The sequence below is a fragment of the Anas acuta genome, chromosome 6 (genome assembly GCF_963932015.1).
Source record: "Anas acuta chromosome 6, bAnaAcu1.1, whole genome shotgun sequence".
NCBI lineage: Eukaryota > Metazoa > Chordata > Aves > Anseriformes > Anatidae > Anas > Anas acuta.
Genome location: NC_088984.1, coordinates 38,616,778 through 38,638,351, shown reverse-complemented (window position 1 = coordinate 38,638,351; position 21,574 = coordinate 38,616,778). Strand labels below are relative to the sequence as shown.

General features: G+C 45.4%; 1 long non-coding RNA gene across 2 annotated transcripts in view; it reads left to right on the top strand.

The window, feature by feature from the left end:
* The window catches only part of LOC137858622 (uncharacterized), a 35,293-nt gene extending 18,500 nt beyond the window's left edge, over positions 1 to 16,793 (top strand). The window contains exons 2-3 of one of the 2 annotated variants that reach the window (XR_011097893.1): positions 5,639 to 5,846; positions 16,678 to 16,793. This is a non-coding gene — a long non-coding RNA (uncharacterized lncRNA). Of the gene's footprint in view, positions 1 to 5,638; positions 5,847 to 6,510; positions 14,472 to 16,677 lie in introns of those variants that run through there. The other variant, XR_011097892.1, reaches the window with a different exon arrangement.
* The last annotated feature ends 4,781 nt before the right edge of the window (positions 16,794 to 21,574 follow it).

Here is a 21,574-nt window from a genome sequence, read left to right as displayed (position 1 = left end):
CCATGCATACTAACGTGGGTGAGGTGACGCTGCTTTTCATTAATCTTGGGTCAACATCGCTTGCTTTTATGGAAACAAATGAAGAACGGAAAAGCCACGTTAATACCCCCACAGCTGTGAACATGCTACGGTTTGGCAGCAAAAATACACCACCACCACCCACCTCCCCTAATCTTCCAGGAAGCTGGGGAGAGGGAGAGATCTTTAGTGAAAAAGGTGTTTAGCTTTCTTGTTGGAACTGCCCAGAAAGTTAAAGAACACTAAAGTACAAGTTACGTACTGGCACGCACAGCTATAGTATGCGTGTTCAAAGAATGTATGCTCATGTGTCAGCTGCTTGCTCATGAGCACGTGTTGTTTGTAGTGTTTGCTTTGCATGAAGAGCTGAACCTATGGAATAGAGGAAGGATGCAGTGCAAAGAGATGTTAACTCCTGAAGTGTTTTATAGATCTAAATGTAATTGTTGAAATCACAGTTGTCTGGAAAGCCTTCCCGTAAGTGCACTGCGTTCACTGCTGAGATTTCATCCAGCACTTGATGTATTAGCTTGGGCATGCATTGCATATCTGTAAGTCAATACTTACAAAATATTCATTTAGACCAAATCTCTCTCTTGGAATAAAAACTTTCCACGTTAGAACAATAATCCCATGAGAGAACGTGCTAGATAGTTTCAGCTTCTTTTTCATTCATTTTTTTATAGTTCCTTACTGCTGTGTATTCTACTATTGATCATATACTCTATATTAATAGATTTCTAAATGATGGTTTGTATGTGAGGAAAGAAACACACATATTTGCAATTGGACATAGCCAAAAATACAAAAGAAGTAGCAACCTTTGTGCTAGAGGCTTGGGTCATCAGTCACTTGGATAACCACTTGTTACTGCCAGTGACCCTGTAAGTACAGATGTTAACGCTGCATGTCCTTCATGGGGTGCGCTCTGCCACACTGTGTTAGCATTTAATGCACTCTGCGCAACCGAAGTAGGATGTAACATAAAAGTTAATTTGCAAACTTTCATGTTTTCTGGCATATTTCAAAGTCCATCCAGACACTTTAGCTGGGGTTATGGTGCCAATGGATTGTGCCCTTTGATCCGGAGGAATCCAAGCTTAGCCTTTGCCATGCTCGCCTCCTGCTGTGGTCTGTGTGAGCTGCCAATGGCTGTGTCTAGAAGGTAGAAGGATCCCTATGTAAAGCTTGAGTTGAAGTGTTCTAGGATGCTGACAGAGTTTTATTTTCCTTCCACATTTTAATGACCAAATGAAAGAGCAGTCAAGAAGGGCCTAAAGTGCAGGCAGGATGCCCCTCTTTTTGTTTTATGGAGGAAAAAAAAAAAAAAAGAATAAAGACTTTATTTACTTATTTATTTATGGGATCTTTAGCACAATTTCTCTTCAATTTTGATAGGAAAAATACTTGTAGCTGCCAACAACACGTGGTTTGCTGCATGGGCATGGTTACAGTTCCAGGGAGCCTAGGGACACTTTATGAGCTATTAAGTAATTCATTAACTAGGAGGCTGAGGACTTGACACGAAAGGCCCAGGTGGGCTGAGGTGTCTTCTGATGTGGTGTGCCACAGTTTAAAGATGCAGCAAATGAATGTTCCTAATAGTACATCAAACAGCTCTCCTCCTGTAGACAGCTTGTCTTGTTAAATGGCAGACAACATTTGTCTTTGCTGCTGGATCTTTCCTAGCACAAGCACCTATTTCCCATATTGGTAATGTTACTGCTAGGTAAAGCTTACTGTGCTATCAGGAAACGTGTTAGAAAAAGTGGAGTTGCTCCACTATTAAAACACCTTTCTTTGTAGTCTTAATCATTAGATCTGAACCTGGAAGCTAATTATGTCAGTCAGTGGTGATGACTGCTTTTGGTTCATACCTTTACCCTGGAGTTTTGGCTCAGCTGTTGAGTGTGTCACAGTTGTGCTCCTACACCCCCCCCACTGCCTAGCACCTCAGCATCTTTCACTTGTAAATATGGTGTAGGGAAGAGCGACTGTGAGTTGAAAGTGGGTGCTAGCAGGGGGTGAGTGGCTGTGTGCTGGTGGCCAGAGCTGACTGGCCAGCACCTGGTGGGAAGTGCAGGTGTAACAGCACAGCCAGTGCCTCGAGTCAGGGGAGCTTTGCTGTGCTAAAGCCTGTTTGATTATGGTTATTACAGAACAGCTTAAGCAGGGGGTTATCCAAGAGGAATGCTTGTCTCTCTTGCACCAAAGCAGAGAAACACCAGTAAGAAAAAGGGAACAGACCAAGGAGACAGCAGGGTCCTTAGCATCCTGCATGCACAAACCCTAACCCAGGGGAAAAGGGGACCAGTGAGTGCCTCCCTGTATGAGAACAAAGAAGTGCAACCCTTTCTCTGACTTCTTTCTTTCGCTCACTTGCTCAAAAAATCTTCTCAAACCCTTGCAGCAGTTTTGGAAGAAGCGTTGCTGTAGTGTGACGTGATGTCAACTCCTGCAATTTAGGCATGGTGAGTGGAGGAATGGAAGAAAAGGGATGTGGTGGAAGGGGAAAAAGCTGACAAAGATCAGAACTAGGTACCACATCTGTCTGTCTGTCACTGAGGACTGCAGTGCTTCAGAGGAGAGAACCAGCTAGATCCATTCCCTGGCTGAGCACCTTTATTTATTTACTTATTTATTTATTTCCTCCCCAATTAGTAGCTGCTCCACCCCTGCTGCTAATAGTGCCAGTTCCTGTGATGTGCTTGAGGCATGATGCTAGCAGTTAATCCACGGGCTATATAATTCCACCACATTAAATGTGCAGTAGTGTCTTATTTTGCTAACTGTGTGCAGGAGTTGGGGAGAGGAGAAGATGCTCATTGCAGCACTTGTAGCGCTGGTGTCCAGGCTTTTGAGACTGGTGAGGGAAACAGAAAGCAGAGAAATTCTGCAATTCTGCAGTATGGACCACAGGTCAGTTGGGTAGCACTGTTAACTCACTTATGCCACAAACAGGCACTCTGTGTTCTCAGAAGCAAAATATACTTCTAGGGAAACCATTGATTAGAATGGCGATTCCAAGTTAAAGCAGTTCTCCTGTCATTGCTAACTGTGAAAATAAGGCACACCCATTTTTTGGTCGGGGAATTAGTTCAAATAGCTGTCTTTTTTTTTTTTTTTTTTTTTTTTTTTTTTTTTTTTAGCTTTCAATTTGATTATCTCTATCTTCTTAAGAAAACATAAAAATTGTGACAATAACATCAGATGCATGAAGCCTTGTTTCCTTGTGGCTTGTCATAATTAGTAAAAAGTGCAGATAAAAAGGAAAACAATCACACCGTACCGTTTCATAATCTGTGTAGACCATTGCAGACAAATTCACAAGATAAATTGACATCCTGACTGCTTAAAATTCCCCGGCAGCCCTACTGCTTGCAGGTGACTTCTTCTTGTTAGTCTCAGAAGCCTCTAAGGTAGCATAGAAGTACCTGTGCTCTAAAACAGGTAAAACAAAAGACCTGCTTTTTATTCCTCCCCTGTATAGAATGTCATTAGAGGCAAAGAAGTTAAGCTTTGGAAAAATTTGGAAGGCAGTTGTCAGATTTGAGTCAGTATGGCCAGAGCAGATACAAAACCATTGTATACATGCAATTTGGTCAGAATTCCCCTCTAAGGACAACAGTGTTGTGGGCTTCCAGCATAGTCACAGTCCTTCGATGAAGTGAGAGCAGAAAAACTGCTCAGATTACCCCGCAACCACCAGACAGTTAGCTACATCCTCTTCAGCCTACTTTAACTCCTAGATTTCCTTATCCAGTTGAAATCTTTTATTACTTGTACTGTATGCAATGTACAAAAATTACAGTTGTAAGGTTACTAATATTATATCATAATGTTCAAAACTATTCTCAGTTAATAATATCAATATTCTCAAGCCTGGCTACTAGAAAACTACAACTCAGGTGCACCAGAACTGAGTCTTAAAAATGTTGAGACCTTAGCATACAAGCCTCAGAAACACCCTCCTGACTTCTGTTTGTTCAGGATGCAGTGGGCTTCTGTGTTAAGCACTCTTTCCCCCCTGTAACTGGGACAATGTACAAGTCTGTACTTTAATCGAATGCAAGTTAAAATTCTCCCACTTTCACCTGACTTACAGCTGGTTCTGCAAGATGCTTGACAAATACTGCAAGACTCTGGCTAAATATTTTGGCAATGCTCCCAGTTGCTTCCAGCTGATAGATATGCATCAGGCTTGGATGATATAAAGTACTAGAGGGTACTCTGAAAAAAGGTGCATTAGCAGGGCATGAACGAAGTAAGAAGAACAGAGTTTGTTCCTTTGTATGTTATTTTTGTTGTTCAGCTTTTTTGCCTAAACTAGTTATTGTGGTGGGGAGCAGTTCAGGCTGGAAGGGACATCTGGAGACCATCTAGTCCAACCTCCATTTGCAGAGCAGGGTCAGGCAGAGCATTTTGGATTGGAAAGTGAGTCTTGTGCACGTGAGAAACCATGTGGTTTGAGTGATGAAGGAAAATGCACTTGGCTTTTCAGAAGTTTAGTTGCTTTGACTCAATTCAAAGGCAAGGAAGAGGAGCAAAGTGTGATGGGTTTGTAGGAAACAGAATGTGGCTGCCTTTACTGACCAATTTTCAAGTATTTACTCTGAATATATTTGTAGTGCCCTTGATCAAACACCTTTCTGTCTGTCCACCATTAAGGCTGGAAACAGATACAAAATCCCAGAAGTATTTTGCTGGGCTAAATGACATGGATATACGAGGGGTGTGTGTGTATATAAATATAAATGAATGTCATGCTTGGGAAAGGTAGAAGATGGCAGATCTGCAAAAATTTTGGAACATTTTCTTCAGGCAGACTTCTCTAATGACACATCTGTACAGCTGCGGGACACAGCAAGAAGCTCCCAACTTCAAGAAGTCAAATTTGCAAGTAGGCACTTCAGCTGCAGAGCAAGCACAATGAGTGAAGTGCAGATAAGAGGTGCATCAGAAATGGGGGGTCTAACACACCTTGGAGGCCGTGTACTTCTAGCTGCCACCACACTCTTGTTTGGTGGCTTCTACTTCTTACTGTAGCAGAGGAGCAGGAAGGTGGAGGTGTACCAGTGACTGCAGGGAACGACTCTGAGCATGGGCTGTTGGTGGTGAGGAGACAAAGTTCCTGGCTAGCAAGAAATCTAAGTGTTTAAAAACTAAAATCGATTCATAATTAGACTGAAAAAATAAATTCTTAACATCTTAGGTGAAGTAAATTCAGGAGAATGTTGATTATCTCCCTAGACATGGTTTTGTTGGATTTGATGTTAATTGAATAGTCATATTAAATACGAAATGTGTGGCTATGAAGAGTCAATGTAAATATTTACTGTCGCATTAAGAGTTATGGGGTGATGGCAAAGAAATGTTTGCACTATTCTCCCCATTAGTTTTATCATAATTGATGTGTTTCCCCAAACATTTTGCTTTGAACAAAACGATACTGATCTTTTTCATGAAAAAATATTTTAGCATTTTTCCAGGCAGGTGACACATGGGGTGGCAACCAGGCTGACCTCGTTCCTTCCAGCAATCCCTAAACTGTTTGCAGGAGGTGTCCCTGGCTGTTGGCACCATCCGGCTGACACAGCTTTACTTCTTTGCTCTCTCCAAGGTCTTGCCCACTTCCCAGGCAGCCTCTGGGCTGGCTCGCATCTGCATGTATCCTAGAATCATAGAACATCCCGAGTTGGAAGGGACCCGAAAGGATCATCGAGTCCAACTCCTGGCGCCACACGGGTCTACCCAACATTTTAGACCAATTTTAGATCCTGCCAAGGGAGGGCCAGCTCTCTGCTGTGAAGCAGCCGCTGCAGGAAAAGGTACAAGCAAAGCTGGTTCCTGCTGCTTGGTGGTGGGTTTAATCATTTTCCACTTCTGTGAAGAGGCAAAGCCTTTCCTACTGCTTCGCCTGTCTGTGTGTGGTGGAATAAACATCTGTTGGGCCAGCTCTAATTTGCAAGCAAGGGCAATTACCCATGGCACAGGTGTGTTATCCTCTGAAAGATTTTATTCCTTGCAAATGTGGACATATCTGCAAATAATTTGAGGTACTGCCATTTTATAGCCTTACACCCTGTGGAGGATAATTACTAAGCTTTTTTTTTTCTTTTTTTTTCTTTTCCTCACCTTACCGTATCTTTGCTTTATTCACCAGAGGAAAACTCCCACTTATGCCCCTCCCATTTGCCACATAAAAACCCTCTTTGAAGTGGGAATACAAGTCACAATAAGTTTATTGTTAAAGCAAATTAGCAGTGAATGAGAACACAGTGTATGTTTATGAGCCAATACATTTTGGAGAATGAGCCATTAAATTCCAGTAGTTTGGCTCCCGTCTTTGTGGTTCACAGCTGGCTTGTGTGAGGGTTCGATAAGAATCAGTGGAAGAATGAACTGACCATCTCCTGCAAACAAAACGCTTTTTTCTGACCTTTCTCTCTGCAAAATGCAGAACCTTTCGGGATCTGTTTCCTTTCATTGCAGGCTGCATCTGCAGATGATTGGAAACATACCTGCAAGTCCCAGGTTGTTCAGATCCTAAGTCTTGGAAGTTCAGTTCTGCACCAAACCCTTTGAAGTTCATTCCCATCTCTGCAAACGACTGATGGAAATGGCTGAGCATCTGAAACTTGTTAAGAACCCAACACAAGGACCCCCGTTTAACTTAGTGGCGTTTGGATCAGGCCCTCACAGTGAACTCTCCTAAGTAAGGGACATCCATTTCCCAGCTCAGTTTTGCCCTATTTTTGACCAGTAGCAATCTGAAGTGGTCAGACAAAATCTGCTGGGATTTTTCTTTCCCTACATTCATTTCAATAGCTTTTAAATGACAACCTGACGTAAAGTGATGTTTGAAACAAGGCAAGATTAACAAGGAATTTGTGGGCTTCAAAATGCCATAGAAAATTGAGGTCCTGAAAATTTGGGCTGGACTCCAGCACTTATCCAGCCATTTTCTAGGTTCTGAGCCTCATTCTGTTCCTGAATACACTAGCAAGTTTGGGTGGGGACCAGGGTAAACAGGGAATGCAACTGCTTGATCTGTGCCTTCTGGCCAGGCTTCCTTTATTTTGGGGTGACTTCAGGTTGTGCTGTTGGTGCATAGTGCTCAGCAGAGCTCGATATGGGAAAATCTCCTTACCACAGGGCATTTCTGAGAGGCACTGAGTGGTTGTGGACATTCCTGTGTTGCCTGTCTTCCCCATGATCTCTGCAGAGGAGCAAATTCTCCCTGCCTGCCGTATCTGGCTCAGGACTGAGTGTGCTTGGGGTGCGCTGCCCGGGCTTAGCCAGCTGGTGAGCATAAAGCGATGCCAGGACCTGGTGAGTGTGGAATTGTCTCAAAAGGGCCTTGTGTCTGTTTGCAATGAAAGTCGTAGAGCTTAGGAAAAACTGTCAGCTCTAAACAGCCCACGGAAAGAAAAGTGGTAGAGCTGACAGAGAAGCTGCAGAGCTGGTGCATCTCCTCTGGGGGATCAGTCTCTGGGAACCCTGCTCGCTCTCTGCTTGTGCACCTCTCGTGGCGTGGCCCTTCCAAGCAAGATGGGAGACCCCTGGCTCTGCCTGCCAGATCTCTGGGTGGTGTGACAGAGCAGCTTCCTAATGTTAAACAGTTCTTCCTGAGGTGGCATCTTGGAGATGATGTGAACGTGGAGTCCCCTTAAAACGATACAGCATATTCACTTGTCAGAATAGACGAATACATTGATCTTGGCTGAAAAAAACACCTTCACGCTTCAATGTCTGACAAAAACGTACCTTCTGAGGTAGAAGATTGACCCACTGAGGCCCATGCTGAAGTTAACCCCTAGAGATAACAACACGAGTCTTCCTTGGGCTTGGGAAGCGTCAGCCCACGTGGTGTGTTTTTTCCCTGCAGGGTCCCAGCTCTGGGGCAACCTGGAGGCCAAGAGCCCAAGGCCTGGGATCAGGGGCTGGGCACTGGGAGCTTCCCTTGGCCTGTGAGAGGCCCCTGGGGCTGTGGGAGCCCATGGCAGCTGGCAGGGACTGCTGCAGCCCTCAGGCTGCTCCAGTTAGCACAGGGGTTGAAAGCCATGCAGTGAAACGCTTTGTGCTCTAGGAGCTGAAGTGCTAAATGCCATTTGGGAGCACAAGGCCAAGTAAAGCATTAACGCTGGAGTTAAGACAAATTCAGGAATAACTAATATTGTTGACTTTGTTTGCACAAAACGTCACTTTCTTTCAGCTTTTATTCTCTCCCCTAAGAACAAGTTTAAGGGCAAACACAAATATTAGTCATCTTTCTCCTATTAATTATTGTTAAAGATTTAAAGGATCATAGACTTTGAAGTTAATGCCCCATTCAATGTGGGAAAAGACAAAACTGTGCATCCCCAGAGGTGGTGTTCTTTCTGGCTGGCTGGTTGATCACAGCCCAACTGTCCTGCCTTGCAACACCAGAGCACACCATACCCGCAGTCACTGTGGGATGCAGCAGGCTTCAGGGGAAGAGAGGAGTGCACGGACGTGTGTGCATCACACGTGTGTGCATGCTCCTCAACGCAGCGGTGAATGAATGTGCCAGGGGACCTGCTTCTTCAATGCTTCAAAGTTAATCCATTGATTAACTTTGAAATAAAATTTTGGTGTCCTCTGAACATGGGCAGCTTCAATGGCCTGCTCTTCTCCAAAAGCCACTGTCTCCAAATGGCACTGTGGGGCTCCTGGATGCACATGTGTCAGTTCCAGATCTGATTTGTTTGCTCTACAAAAGCAAAAATATATTTGTTGACCCCCTGTGCTCTTACTTGGGTCAAGATGGCCAGAATTCTTCCTCTCTTAGGAATCTGATCTGTTGTCTGCATGACTGCCCTTCTTCAGCCTTACACAGGAATTACAAAGGATGGAGTCTGGTCTGGTGTTTAGGGCTGTTACAGGGGATACAAATAGGAAAAAAAGAACCAAACCTGCCAGTTAGATCTTAGGAAAGTTTGAAGAGTAGAACTGTTTTTGTGAACTTATGTTCATTAGACAGTATTGAATACAATATTCACTATACAACCATGGAAAGACAGACAACTTGCCTAAAGGTTTCATTTGCCCCAGAATGTAATTTTGGAGCAATCAAAGTCAACTGTTAATTTGAATAACATCTGATGAAAAGCTTTGGCTATAAGAGTTGAAGTATGTCACATCACATCCATATAGCTATACCTGTATTTAAATGAAGCACTTTGCACTTCCCAAAGCATTTCAAATTGGGGCATTTGTAATGTAGACCTGGGCACTTCTTCTGCAGGGATAGTTCAAACTTAAAATCTCAAATTTATGACTTGAGTTAATACTTTTCAGTTCTGTCTGGAGAAAAGGGAAGACAATATTTTGGAAGAGTTATGTCCTCATTTATTTTTTAATAAGCTTAGGTGATATTGGTGAAAGGGTTAAATAACCATAAACATTTTTTGTATCAAGAGGACTCTCAGGTCTGCTCCCATTTATTACAACATTTAATTTGTTAATATTTCTACTTGGCCACTGAACCCAAAACTTCATTGTTTCCACAGCTCTAGTTGTAATAAAAGCCAGGGAAATAGTGGCTAGCAGAAGGCTTTGCACCCATGTTGCTGGCTTGCCAGGGGAAAGCCCAGATTACTGCACTCCAGGGCACTCTGGGGTGTTTGGCTCTGCACCTGGCCTAGGCTCCCTTCCCTTCTCATAATACTCAAGTGAGGGGACTGCCTTTGTAGCCTGCTCCCTCTTTTCTGCACATGGGAGTCCCTGATGCAAGCCCTTCCCTTTACTGAAAAAATCTTAAACGTTTCTTGGCATAGGTTGAATTGGTAGCTGTGGTCCTGTTGTGCACTGCAGTGTTTGTACGAGTGAAGCAGCACTTCTCATTCCTTTCTGAACTCGTCTGCCTCTTCTGTGACACTGGCAGGCTTGGAATGGCTGCTGGTTGCGACAGGTGAAAGCCGTGAATACAGAGGGACTGGAGGAAAATTGCTTTGCAATCTGCCATCCGCCCTGCAAGCCAGGAGGGAGATGGTGCCGTGCCAGCACGCCCTCCGTGCCTACTGCTGAAAGGCAGAGGGGAGCTGGGCTCTCCCAAGGCTCAGTGCTGAGCTTTAGCACGTTTCAAAGCCCAGGTCTTTAAGCAAACGAGCAAGCATCCCGGAGGCAGCACCGGGCGTGCAGCGGGGAACCATCACCCGGCCGTCGGCAGGTTGGGGCAACGCAGCCGAGGGCCGCATGGCAGGGGCAGGTGGGCCGTGCAGCAGGGGAGCGGCAGCATGTGCTCCGCGGCTCGGCAGTAATGAGACACCTACCGGAGCTCTGCACGCTCCTTAAAGGCCTTCTGGGCGGAAAATCGTTACGTTTACCCTCGTTCTTCGCAAGTGAAAAAGCAAACCGGGATCTTCCCTGCTGGACTGATTTGTGGGCTTCCTAGGAGACCTTTGGAGCTGTGAAAGTCACGTTGCTTGCAGGATGGAGGTGCTGAGAGGCAGACAGCTACTGCAAGCGATGCCCAAACCGGAGAGCCTTGTGCACAGAGGGGGTAGGGTTCATTGTGAAGGGCTGTTATTTGACTTGACAGTCAGGGCTGGGCTTTTCCAAGCGCTCTCCCACTATCTGCGCACACTTAAAAGCACTGTCACTGCACAGGCAGGAGAGAGCTAATGTGCCAGGGACAGAAGCACACAATGGAGAGCACCTCTTAGAAATTTGGCCCCCAAAACTAGGCTTTTATTTTTAAGCAGCTTAAGTATCCAGTGTGCTGAGCTCTTCCCACCAGGCTGGCTGTAGGATTAGCAGTGAAGGGGTAGGCTGTGAGCCAGTCAGGCTGTGTTTAAATGTGCTTTCCTTAGACCACCTGAAAGCTCTCGGATTCCTTGGTGGCAGTAGCATGCAGGCTGTGGAAAGAGGCTCTGTGCTGGAGAAAAAGCAGCCCAGTGTGCTCCCTGGCTTACGATGCATGTGGGCAGCAGGGAGGGGAGGTGCCTTTTTCATCTCATGCTGCTGCCAATCCCTTATGGCCGCTCATTGTTTCCTTCCAAGGAGACCCCCACTTTCCCTATGTTTTGAAGCCCCATTGCTCTCCTGCTCTGGTACTTTACCTGCACTGCCATTGCATTAACACAGCACAGATCTACAGCCTGCTCAGTCCCAGCAGCTGGAGAATTTGAGTGGAAGTCCTGCCCCCTGCCCCAGGAGAGCTGGTCCTCACTGGGAGAGCGCTAGGGGCTCCCTGCTAGCTTACCTGGGCTTTGCTGATTCCTGGCAGAGCAGGAAGCTGCCCTGCAGTCCCAGCTGCCATGACTCCTCCTGTGACCTACCTACCAAGAAGGACAGGGAAGAGAGAGGAAAAAAATAGAAAGTTAGAAGAAGTGTGCTGTTTGGGGGGATCTGGGGATGTCCTGTCACTTACTGTAGGTCGGACTAAGTGTAGCATCCTCTGTAGTACCAGAGCCAAGAGACAGCAAGAGAAATGGATAATCTTGTGCCTGGTGTGGTAGGGGGAGGGGAAAACGTCTTTTAAAGTGTAATAACACCTAGGTTTTATAATCCTGCCCAGCTCAGGCTTGACAATTCTTCCGATAGCCCAAATACTATAAATTTAGTTGAAGATAACAGAACAGATGGGAAAAACATATGGTTTGTAGGTAGTGTGTGGTGGTTGATATTTGTGGTACATTAGGGGAATTTATTTTATTCTCTCTCTTTTCCTGTGTAACTTTTTTGATACTTTCTGGAGTTCTTTCTGCCTTTAGGTGAGCTTAGCATTTTGCAAATGTCTGACAACTCAGCCTCGTTCAACCAAATTGTCTTTTGCTTTATAAATCTCCCTTGCAGCTGGAGAGTTTGCTGCCTGTATCTCATTATCCTCAAGCTCCTGTTTGAGCCAGTAGAAACTGGATCACAGCGTTCAATTGTTTATTCCAGGTGTCCCGTTAATAAATACGTAGAGCTCTGGTGGACAAATGGCACTGAGATGAGACTTCCCATTGCATGGCTTTGCCCGTCACTGTGTTGGGCGTGAGGAGATGCAGCATGTGCAGGAGCATGCCCGGGCTGGGGAGCAGCACGGTGCTGGGGCTGGCTGGGCAGTGGCCACTTCCCTGCTCCTGCTGGCCTTACCCTGCTGCAGCGTGGCTCCTCTAGCAAAGTTTGGTGCTGCCGGCAGCCCCAGCTGCTTCCCTTTTGGGGTGGTTTTGAGAAAACTATGGTGCTGGAAAAGCTTCAGAGTGTTAAACCCTTGATTTACCTGCCAATCTCCTCCCCACCAAACTCGTGTGTTATGCCAGAGCTAGATATGATACTTGGATTTTTTGTGATACGGAATGCAGGGAAGCCAGACTGTGTTTAAAGCACAAATATACAAACCCTTCAGGTATTTGCTTAGGGAGATGTGAGAAAAGAAGCGTAAGAATACAAGACATGGTTAGAGCACAGACGTACCGTTAAAGGAAAGGGACTTTATACAGAAGTGCAGGAGATGATACATTTGTTTGTAACCGTAAGACACTTGAGAAGAACCCTCTTTTTCTTTGGAAAGAACATTTGACCACAGATCTTTCCATGTGGCCATAGTTTGAAGAGAAGGAGTATATATTTGCTGTGGTAAATAGGGACAGGATATTAATAATAGGAGCCAGCTTCTGATAAAAGATGAAATCAAGCATGAACCGGACTCAGTCACTGAGCCCCACCCAACTGGGAGGTCTGAGATGGGCTGCTGACTTGCTGGCGTCCCATCCTGTGTCGTGAATGTATTCTTCTGATGCAGGGTTGTTGTGCTGGGACCAAAGCTCCTGGATATGTGCAAGGCTTCGTTTTCAGCTGCTTGACCATGGTTCATCATCTGCAGACCTACCTTCCTGCATGTCCAGAAACTGCAAGTCTTGTCTTCTTCTCACCTTCAACACCAAAACTGCATGCAGTAGTATTCTCAGTGCATTGCTGACCTAATGTGTCCTGCTTTGGTAAATGTATCTGAAAACTGTTTGTAGGCTTTTGACTTCAGCTTGAGCTAGGGCTGTTCCATATTATCTCAGGCTCCTCAAATCATCCTTATGGTGCACGATCTTTGGCTAGAAATGTGGAGTACGGAAACATCCACGAGTGAATGCTACAGATATTTTCTGTTTTGTAAACATGATAAATATATTGCCATGTAGGGTAGATGGCATGAAGTGCATGTAACCAAGCTTATCCCGATGGGAAAGCCAAGTGTGATGGGGAGCCTGCTGCCAGAAGAAGCAATGTTCAGGGAATTTAGCTCAGAAGAGTTTGGGTTGATGCCTGTGCTGGGGAGATACCAAAGAGTATCTCCCCATTTACTTCTACCCAAACTGGAAAATCAAGCTGAAGATTACTTCATCGTCTATGTCTATAAAAATGCTCTGCAAATTAATGGAAACCAAGTATGCCATCTTGGAAAGCATTTTGCATTCCCCTAATGAGGTTGTGCTTGATGCAAAGATCTGATCCAGGCGATCCAGGCAACAGGGTGAGCTCCGTGCTCCCATTGACAATGATGGGTTTGGGATTTGGTTTGTGGAATTGACTGGGACGAGCTCACTGACATGGATGTGTATTTCAGGAGCAGTGGTCAGGTTCCAGCTGGCAGAAGGTCACTTGCTGGGAGCTGCTGCTGAAAGCACAGCTCAAAGGCACAGGGAAACAGTAGAAGGATTTTCTTGGCAATGCAACTGGGGACGACCAGAATTTTAAGACTGATCAGCCTGTGCGCATCGTAACAGTGAAGATCCTTAACTCTGGCATCTCCCCCTTGAGGCCAGACTTTAAAATTACAAAATTCTGAGGATCAAAAGAAACTGTTGAAAATAGCACCAACAGCCCAGAGCTGTAGGCACTGGTGGCAGAGCTTTTGACTGCTGTGGAAACCAGGTAACCTTTCCGTCCTGTTTGCCTGGGTAGCCCAGGAAGCCAGGGGAGAAGGGAGCTCTTCACTTGTGTCCGTTGACACCAGTGTAAGCAAAGCAGAAATGAGATCTGGAACTTGGCAAGGTGAAGGCTAGCTAACAGGCCTGACATTACTGGCAGAGGGAGCATGTTGTGATGTGTTGCTTGCTCCATCTGTGAAGGCCCACAGAGAGATGCTGCAAGTGGGCAGGATTGCTCTACCTGCGGAGCTCTGCAGATTGGTCTGCTTTTTTTTTTTTTTTTTTTTTGTTTGTCTGGAGAATGTTTCTGCTCCGGCACAGTCTTTGTGAAACTGGAATTGGTTTGCCAAGTGACTTTTCACACCTAGAGCACATTTTTAGGAAGGGAATGCTCCGTGGGTCAGAAGTTTATTTATTTATTTTTTAATGTAATTTTTTTTTTCCAAGTGGTAATTGAGTTTCTGATGGTATTTTATGTATATATTCCACCTTAGAAATGTTTCTCTTGGAAGGATGAAGGATGTAGAACTACACATTTAGTCTTGAGGCAACGTGTTTTTTCACCTGTAATTGTGTCTTTTATTCTTAAGCTTACCTTATAATTAAAAATGTATGACAAGCTTTTGCATTCTTAAACTAATCCATTTAACGTGATCAGTTGATGTCTTTTTTTTTTTTCTTTTTTTTTTCCTTTTCCCCTCTGTCCTTCCTGACTACCAGGTAGCCAGAATTATTTGTTTGCTCCTAGTAGCTTTTCCACCCATTTGTCTCACCTATTTAGTGGTTTAGCAGTGCAGGACTTTAAAATAAACAAGAACCTGGTTCTGCTTTGGCTTACGCTGACTATAGCTGTAGCTCCAAGAAGAGCAGGGAATCAGTCTCAATCTATAAACATAATTCCTCTGAAATATTTGGCAGGGACTTTTTTTTTTTTTTTTAACCTTATTGCAGAAATTTCCTTTGCAGGACCATGCAAAATGTCTTTTACATCTGATAAGGCATGTAATGAATCCTTGGTTCCCTCAGAGTTGCAATAAATGTGCCTTGCTGACAATTTTACAGACATCCCTATTGGCAGGGGAGTGGGACAGAGCAGGTGTTGCACTGCCTCTGGCGGAAGGACGGTGCAGCACGCAGGTAGCAAACCCTATCCTGGTCCTCAAGTGATTTCCACCTGCTTTGGGCTGCTAAAAAGACCACAAGTAGCCTGTGGAGCTGTGCTTGGCATAGTTTTCTTGGGGGTCAGAGGAAATTGGGACTGAGTAAAGCTATAGTGGCATCAACTGATACAAAGAGAAAACAAAACTAACGGCCTCTGGCTTTGCTGTGGAGGAAGGTAAAACCACTGGTAACAGGAATGCAATGAAAGAGCCCATAGCTATTGGCTTTCAAGACGGCTGAGGATCCATCCCAGAGCTCTCAATCCTGCAGAAAGTTTTGTGGCGAAGGCACCCAGGATTGCAAGTGTCCTCAGTGTCCCTGAAGTGCCTTGGCTGGGTCCAACCTGTCCCTGAGACCTTGCATTCAGCTGCCCCCTCGCAGAGCTGAAGACCTGGAGGCCAGTTTGTTTGTCCCCACTATTGGGTAGGGTGACTGGGATCAGTTGCGGGAAGGGGCTCCTTGGTAAGGGAAATACGAACTAGTGGATGAAAGGAAAATGTTGACTTCCAGTTCCATACCACTTATAATCTGTTCAAGACCCAAAATGTCATTTATTACTGAAGACTTGTGTTTGTGCTGTCCTTTGTGTTGCTGCAAAGACAGTCTAATTATGCCTCTGTTTGTATTTATTTATTTATACTGCTTGTACATGGGCCTCTCTTTTCCCTGCCCTTTGAAAAGGGAAAGGCCAGGAAAGTCTGTTAGCAGAGAGAGGCCATCTCAACCTGTGGGACACAGCGCTCTGGGCAGCCCCTGCTCCCCTTGGTGCCCTGCCAGCGATCCCATTCCCTCTGTGTCAGCAGGAGCGTGTGCCCTGCTTGCTGACAGACCTGTCCTGGCTCTGTTTTGGCCCAGGACATATTTTTCTTCTGATTTTTTCCTCTTAAAAACTCATCTCTTGGCTTGAATTTAGCCAACAGAAAGAGAAAGGGGAAAAGGGCACCCAAGAAAGGGAGGACAAAGGAGAACCTTACAGAGGTATGGGGAAGATGGATTTAATGGCTGGCTCTCAAGGTAAGTGGAAACAGGGTGGAGAAAGCACATTGCACTGGTAGGTTTTCATCCAACTGCCCAGCGCAGAGTTTATGGCATTTACACTGATGTTTGGAGGAGGACCCCTGGCATAGCTGGGCACAGGGTAAACTCAGTGAGGTCCGCCCTTGTGTCCCCGCAGGATCAGGTAACTTTAGTTCCCGTGCTTTTGGTGGATCTGGGTATAAAAGCGAATGCAAACAGGGTGTTTCTGTTCACCCTAAGTGAAATGAAGGCATAATAAATAGGTCAGTAAAACATGTCCTGGGGAGGAAGTAAAAGAGGCCCTCCATGTATGTAAGTGCCAACGCCCGAATCACTCTTGTAAAACAGAAGTGGCAGCTCTTCTGCCAGCCCCTTCCTGGTGTAAACCTGGTGGCTGCACCAGGTGTTCCTGTTCGTGCAGGGCGCCAGAAGAGTTAAAGCGAAAAAAAAAAAAAGAAAAATATACTCCTGAAAAAAAAATGTACTCCTGAAAATGAAGAAGCAGCAGGAGCCTGGCATCTGATTTGAGAAGTGAAGATGTATGAGTAAATATTTGAGGGGAACAACCATCTTAGTCTTTTTTTTCTTTTTTTTTTTTTTTTTCCAGGAGGACAGCCTACCAGGTTTTGCTCAGGCCAGAAGGATGAGGCTCTGTGTTTGTCATTAGGACTGGGTACACACAGTTCTGTGGATTTTGTACTTTTACAGCTGCTCTGTGATAATGTAAGAGAAAAAATAATCCTTTATAGTCTGTGATTATCGGGCTGCAGTTTATTAGAGATATAAATGCCAGCAATTTAAATGACTCTGTATTAAGTTGTCCTTGAAAAAACATAATTTGTAACTAAAAGGACAGTGCAAGGAACTCTTTGTGAAGCAATAATGCTGTATTAGTCGAAACAAGGTTAGTATATTTAGAATTTTTAAGCTGTTGAGTGTTTTTGAGCAAAGTTGACGTGTAGTGATTATCTTCCTCCTTTATGGACAAAAATATTTTATTGCTAGCTATTATGAACTCCACAATCTCTAGGCAGAGATTATAATGGACTAGATACAGGGCACTATCAATAATCTTAGTTAACATTTCAGCTCTATTAGCTTACTACACTGATAGCAGTCATTGCGGGCTGGATGACAGTCATAAGTATGCCAGAAGATAATCGGACAAAATTTACGTTTAGGTAGAATTATTCTGCAGGGCCGCATGTCCCACTGATGTCTGAAAATTTCACTCTTCTTCGGATTGCAGTTTGCTACCGCTGTTTCGCTGTGCAAATGGTTGTAAAGCAAGAAGGTTACGGGAGGACGCTTGTGTGAAGCTCTGTTGAACGCCGGCTGCAGTGGCTTGTCGGTACTTGGTCGTCTTCCAGATCTCTGGGGTTGGGCTCCACCTGTGCCAAAGAAGTGTGTCGTCTAGTGGTTCCCATCCTTTCCGGAGCCAAGCCTCATGTTCGAACCCTGGCAGTGTCCCATGCTTCCTTGGATCCAGCTCCAACTGGATCAGGGCTCAGAGTCCTGGTTTGCCACTCGCACATGTATGCGTGCACCTGCGCTTTGATGTGAAGCGTTAGCAAGTACAGTTTGGCATGGTAATGCAAAATCTGTCAGAGCAGGTTGCCCACCTGAAGTTAGGTTCCTCAAATGTAGGGCAACCAAATTTCTGCTGTGATTTCTGGGATTCTGGAAATCCTGTCGCAATTTAGAAAGAAATTGTACAGTCTCCAGCTCTGCCTCTCTCTCCAGACTGGGAGCTGGACTGGTTTGTAAAGTGTAGCCTCTATACCCTGACTCCATTTGTGAATGTTCAGAATAGCCCGGGGCTTCTCTGCCCCAGGCTGGGGCACAGGCAAAGCACCACGATGGTTTTCTGCACCCTTTGATGCACTAATGCACCCAGGAAGCTGCTTGAGCTCTCTCAGATAGAGCAAACCTTACTCAGACAGAACTGGTGAGCGAACCGTTTCTTTCTTTCTTTTTTTTTTTTTTTTTTTAATGAAGTTCTTCAGATCAGCTTTCAATCAAGTACTTTGAACGTGTGCTTCTTTCCCATTGCTTTACAGTCAGATGTGCATGTGCACATCTCTTAAATGGGTCTCTTAAATGGGGGTATTTTCCACAACCAGGGCCCAATGTTGATGTTTTATCACAATTTTGCAAGAATTTCAGCGGGATGCAGTTTTCTTTCCCTTTCCATAAGTTGTGCCATTTGTCAGATGTGGTATGTACAGTATCTAGGAAATATTTTTGCCTGGTTTGTAAAGGCAGTTGTTAGTCAGATGGGCAAAAATTTAAAAAGGTCTCTGCCACAGCTTGGAAAGTCGGACAATTAAGTTAAAATAGTCTTTGGTAAGTGCGTCTGTTTGGTAGAAAATGCCTACTGGAAATCTTCCACTCATAAGACTTTTATGATGGTAAATGTAATTTCTGCCAAAAGGAAGAAATGTTGACTTTGCCTGAATTTTGTAAGTTTATCATGAGAAATATCTAAATGTTTCAGATCACTATGGCCATAATTTCTGACTTGGTTTGTTCAAGCAAACAGAAGCTGTTATTTTTTGCTTGATTCACCCTAAATCTAGCTGACTGATCAGATGGAGTTGTTTTGGGTAAGATGCTCTGTACCCTGCTCTGTTTATGTTATGGGGGGTTCTGGCTGGGCTGCATGTCACACCCCGTGGGCAGCCCTGTAGGCCCTGGGTGGGACGACGGGGCTGGAGACCCCAGCCTCTGCCCCCAGCCCAGCCCCTGTCAGGTGAAGCAGAGCTCTGGGGCCCTTCAGTTGAGATGAAATGTGTTGGTATTTGTCTCTGATTCTTTTCAGTTTTCCTGGTTCCACGAGCATGTCCGACGCCGTCCCAGTACCCAAGAGAGCAAGCAGTAAGGTAGCAGTGTCTCTGGTGGTTTTCCAGTTCTCCTGACTGCTCCCTCCGTATATTTTAAGTATCAGGTGTATTTACATGGTCTATCACCCAGTGTGGCAGCATGGCAGCGAAGTGCCTGACATCCTTTCTCATCTAGGGGGAAGCTGAGCAGGGTTTCCCCGTCGTTCCTCCATCCCCAGGCAGCTGAAGCGGGAAGAGGCTGCTCTTCCCAGGCTGGCTTGGCCTGCTCTTCCTCTTCCTCTGAGGAAGGCCCCACCAGCCTGCTTCGCTAGCACTCTGAAGCCCACAGGGTAGCTCCAGATGGACAGGTCGATGCAGGTAACAACGTATTCCTGCCTGATCCTGGGGACCTGTGGTGTGTAGCAGGGCTTTTAGCAGGGTGCTGCAAGTCTAAGGTCCCGTTTTCACTGTAACGTCCAAAGGAGTGTAGGAGATCCTGCCATGCAAATCATGAATATTCGGTTTTCCTTCACTCAGGCTTTATTAGCATTGTTTTGGTTTGCCAAATTCTAGCTTGAGTTGGACCCATGCTGCAGAAAGGCAAATTATGCTGTATTTGCTTTAGCCCAAAAGAGTACACAAAGCACTGGAGCTTTCCAAACCCACATCAAAGGTGAACATACCCTCTGCTGTTCAGACACGTCTGTCATAAAGGATAAGTGTTTGCTGCCGCATGGAAGGATACTTAACCTGCCTGCTACAGTATTAAATTACTTTTGCCCCTCCTGGCTTGGAAAAGACACTTGAAAATTAAACCTGTGTAGTGTGGGCAAAATGCAGAGCAAATGCGGGTGGCAAACAGCTCCACAGAGAGTAGCAGAGAGTATCTATTTAAATTACAAATGTATATCATTACTTTATCACAGAATCACAGAATTTCTAGGTCGGAAGAGACCTCAAGATCATCAAGTCCAACCTCTGACCTAACACTAACAAGTCCTTCACTAAACCATATCACTAAGCTCTACATCTAAACGTCTTTTGAAGACCTCCAGGGATGGTGACTCCACCACTTCCCTGGGCAGCCTGTTCCAGTGCCTCACAACCCTTTCGGTAACGAAGTTCTTCCTAAGATCCAACCTAAACCTCCCCTGGTGCAACTTTAGCCCATTCCCCCTCGTCCTGTCACCAGGCACGTGGGAGAACAGACCAACCCCCACCTCTCTACAGCCTCCTTTAAGGTATCTGTAGAGAGCAATAAGGTCGCCCCTGAGCCTCCTCTTCTCCAGGCTGAACAAGCCCAGCTCCCTCAGCCGCTCCTCGTAAGACTTGTTCTCCAGACCCCTCACCAGCTTCGTCGCCCTTCTCTGGACTCTCTCAAGCACCTCAATGTCCTTCTTGTAGCGAGGGGCCCAAAACGGAACACAGTACTCGAGGTGCGGCCTCACCAGAGCCGAGTTCCAGGGGACGATCACCTCCCTAGCCCTGCTGGTCACACTGCTTCTTATACAAGCCAGGATGCTGTTGGCCTTCTTGGCCACCTGAGCACACTCCTGGCTCATATTCAGCTGACTGTCCACCATCACTCCCAGGTCCTTCTCTGCCTGGCAGCTTTCCAACCACTCATCTCCCAGCCTGTAGCTCTGCTTGGGGTTGTTGCGCCCCAGGTGCAGGACCCGGCACTTGGCCTTGTTGAACTTCATACACTTGGCCTCAGCCCATCGGTGCAGCCTATCCGGATCCTCCTGCAGAGCCTTCCTGCCCTCAAGCAGATCAACACATGCACTTAAATTGGTGTTGTCTGCAAACTTACTGAGGGTGCACTCAATGCCCTCATCCAGATCATCGATGAAGATATTAAAGAGGACTGGCCCCAGCACCAAGCCCTGGGGAACGCCACTAGTGACTGGCCTCCAGCTGGATTTGACTCCATTCACCACAACTCTTCAGGCCCAGCTATCCAGCCAGTTTCTAACCCAACGAAGCGTACGCCAGTCCAAGCCAAGAGCAGCCAGTTTCTTGAGGAGAATGCTGTGGGGAACGTTGTCTAAAGCCTTACTGAAGTCAAGGTAGACCACATCCAAAAATAAATATAATATAAATCCCTATTTTCTTCCTATAGTCACCACTCCAGGTGAGGGCTATGGCATTTCCTACCACCGATGACCAGCTGGGGTTAATAACCTGTCATTGTACCAGATGTTATCATCTCTCAGCAGGATTTTTTTTTTCCTTAGGAAATTTCCTGCCTTTAGGTCTGTATTGCTCAAATGATACTGCTGCCTTAAATGTCAGCTGGCATACAGGGATGCTCTTCTGGCTTACTAAGCTTTGTCTGAGAGCAGGGTGGGAAATTTTCTGTCAGTTTTATTTCTCACGGAAAATACACTTTTCACAACATAGATTTGCTTCAGTTTGGGGAACACTGACGTCAGGGATATTTGGTTTAAAGGTTCACTCTTCTATTTATTTCTTTTCTGTTTTTTTTTTTTTCTTTTTCTCTTTTCTCTTTTTCTTTTTTCTTTCTTAAGTTAGTTTGAAGCTTAGAGTCAAAAGCTTCCATTTCTACGTGGGAAATACCAGTTATTTTGGTGGTTCCCTCCCTCCCAGTTGTGCAACAGGAAACTACGATGTAGTACACATGGGTGGAGAAAGGGGACAGTAACAAAAGCTAATGCTTTC